The sequence below is a fragment of the Dioscorea cayenensis genome, chromosome 20 (assembly GCF_009730915.1).
Source record: "Dioscorea cayenensis subsp. rotundata cultivar TDr96_F1 chromosome 20, TDr96_F1_v2_PseudoChromosome.rev07_lg8_w22 25.fasta, whole genome shotgun sequence".
Lineage (NCBI taxonomy): Eukaryota > Viridiplantae > Streptophyta > Magnoliopsida > Dioscoreales > Dioscoreaceae > Dioscorea > Dioscorea cayenensis.
In genome coordinates, this window is record NC_052490.1 from 21,840,581 (window position 1) to 21,843,330 (window position 2,750).

Sequence of the window (2,750 nt, forward strand, 5' to 3'; positions counted from 1 at the left end):
TCACATGTTCTCTCGGGTTGGTTTCCGTGTTACTTGGTAAACTCCCATGTGGCCTTTCGGAAAGAGATTTCGCAATTTGCCCCACTTTATTTTCAAGGTTGTGCAAGGAGGCGGTGTGATTGCGAAGTGTAGCCTCGATTGATTCAAACCTTGTATTTGCCGATTGAACAAATCTAGCCAAATGCTTCTCCAAATCCGTCATTTGGGTTTCCAAGCCAGAAATTCTATTTTCCACTTGAGGGGCTTGTTGTTGTTGTTAGAACCCCGATGGCCCCATGGTCTTCTGTGGTCCTTGATTACTCCATGAAAAGTTGGGATGATTCTTCCAACCTGAATTGTAGGTGTTGCTGTATGGATTCCCTTGAGGTCTCATTCCATTACCTACAAAGTCGACATTCTCAACTGAAGAAACATCACCAATGACGATTGGGCAATCGGAGGGAGCATGTCCTCCACCACAACCGGTGCAATTGGTTACGGCCGCAACTCTATTCGAAGCTATAAGATCTAGCTTCTTACTCAAACTCTCCACTTGGGCCGCCAATGAAGTTACCGCATCAATTTCATGGAGACCGGCCATCTTTTTTCTTCTCCCTCGCGTTCCACTGGTAGCTATTTAACCCCATTTCCTCAATCAATTGACGAGCCTCGTCGGGGGTCTTGCTACCTAAGGTACCTCCTGCCGCCGCATCCAAGAGTTGTCTTGTACCTGCATTCAACCCATTGTAGAAGGTTTGAACAATCATCCACTCCGAAAATCTGTATTGCGGACACTTGCGCAGGAGTTCCTTGAACTGTTCCCATGTCTCAAATAGAGACTCCAATTCCAATTGCATAAAGGATGAGATCTCATTCCTAAGCTTGGCTGATTTTCCGGGAGGGAAATAACGTGCTAGAAAAGCTTCTACCATCTCCTCCCATGTAGTGATTGATGCCCTAGGCAATGAGTGTAGCCACTGTTTTGCTTTCCGCTTTAAGGAAAATGGGAAGGCTCTCAATTTGATGGCATCATCCATCACACCATTGATCTTCAGCATGTCACACACCTCGAGGAAGCTCTCTATGTGACTGTTTGGATCCTCATCGGTCAAACCGTTGAATTGTGCGGACTGCTACAGCATATGGATGAATGCCGGCTTTAGCTCAAAATTCTGAGCTGTAATTGGGGGACGCACAATACTCGATTGTGTCCCCAACACTGAAGGTCTGGCATAATCGGATAGTGTCCGTTGTTGCTCATTCTATTCCGGCATGTTGTCAGATCCTTCTACTTCCAAATCAGCTGGATTAGGCTGTTCTTGTACAGGTTCTTTCCCTTTCCTTCGAAGTGTACGTTCAAGCTCAGGGTCTCCTTCAATCAATATTGATGGATTCCCTCGGGTCATAACCTGGAGCTGTACCAAAGAAAAAGAAAAACAAAATCAGAAAAATGATAGAATAAAAAGATATGGAATAGAATGTGTGGTGAAATAGCTAAGAAAACAAAGTGCAAAGTATCTCTAAACGCCTAGTTCCCCGGCAACGGCGCCAAAAGCTTGACAAGGTCCCCTTGCTTATATCCCGCAAGTGCACGGGCTTGTCGAAGTAATAATCCCAGGTGAGTGGGGTCGAATCCATAGGGAGTGGGGAGTGAAAATACTTAATTTGATTCTTAGCTATGTGGAATATCAATAGTGATAAGTGTGAAATTGATTCAATTCTCAACAATAAAAACAACAAGTGAAAGAGCAAAAGTAAGAAGAGGGTAAGGCAATCGATAAAGAATGGGGTACTCGGATAATGCTTCACCTAGGATGATCGCTTCAAGTGCAAGAACTCTCTATTATGCTTCCTAATCAATGCAATGGTGAGTCGTGGAAATCCTTACATACATAGGATTATTGACACGAACACTGAGGGGGTTTTCTATGGATTACTTAGTTTTTACATTCAATTTTATTGTTGATTGTAACTAGCTCCATGGAGAGCTAAATCGCCCTAGTGGGTACTTGGATTTGTGAACCGTAGGATGCTATTATTTCTTTAAACCTTTTATTATGCTTTCCTTTATTGATGTTTTAATTGAGTTCCAATCTTGAATGCTTGTTGAATGATTTCTCCCTTAGAGTGACACTAGGGTTGAGAGTGTAGATTCGTAACCTTTGTGGATGGGTGACACGCCATGAGGGTTAGACAAAGCTAGATTGGAGAGGGTTGAGAGGATGAGTCAAGAGATAGTGGAGCATCCCTCTTTCCCCTTCGATTTGATTTACTCTACCTCCATGTTCCAAGAGTTCTTTGCGGTCATAGTAGAGTGAACGAGCTAAGGGATGACCTTCCGCTGGGGCTTAATTGCAAAGGCAACAGAGTGAAGTGTTGAAGTCATATTAGCACCTAGGGCTTAATTGTGACTAGGGACCTTCCGTCTGTACCAAAGGGTTAGGTCTACATATAGGAATAAGGTTTATCACTTGGAATCCCTAGAGCGTCTAGCAACTGTACACAGTGTCAGGTGTTGGGATTGATCGATTTCTCCACCAGGACTTGGTGTAGAGTTAGTCATGGTTGACCTTAGATATGTGACCATGTATCTTAGGATCTTCATGACTCATTAATGCATTAGTAAGGAGGCATAATAGTTGGTTTTGCACTTGAAGCAATAATCTTAGGCAGAACAATATTCGATTGCCTTTTTTCTCTCAATTATTGTGCCCTCTCTCTCTTATTTCTTTTATCTCTTTTTATATCAATCTCATTCATCATACCATCGA

The 2,750-nt window shown here is 43.0% G+C and overlaps 1 non-coding gene across 1 annotated transcript; it reads left to right on the forward strand.

Annotated features, from left to right (window-relative positions):
* Positions 1 to 756: 756 nt before the first annotated feature.
* Positions 757 to 863, forward strand: LOC120252191. Its single transcript, XR_005533733.1, has one exon. It is a non-coding gene; the product is annotated as a small nucleolar RNA R71 (small nucleolar RNA).
* The last annotated feature ends 1,887 nt before the right edge of the window (positions 864 to 2,750 follow it).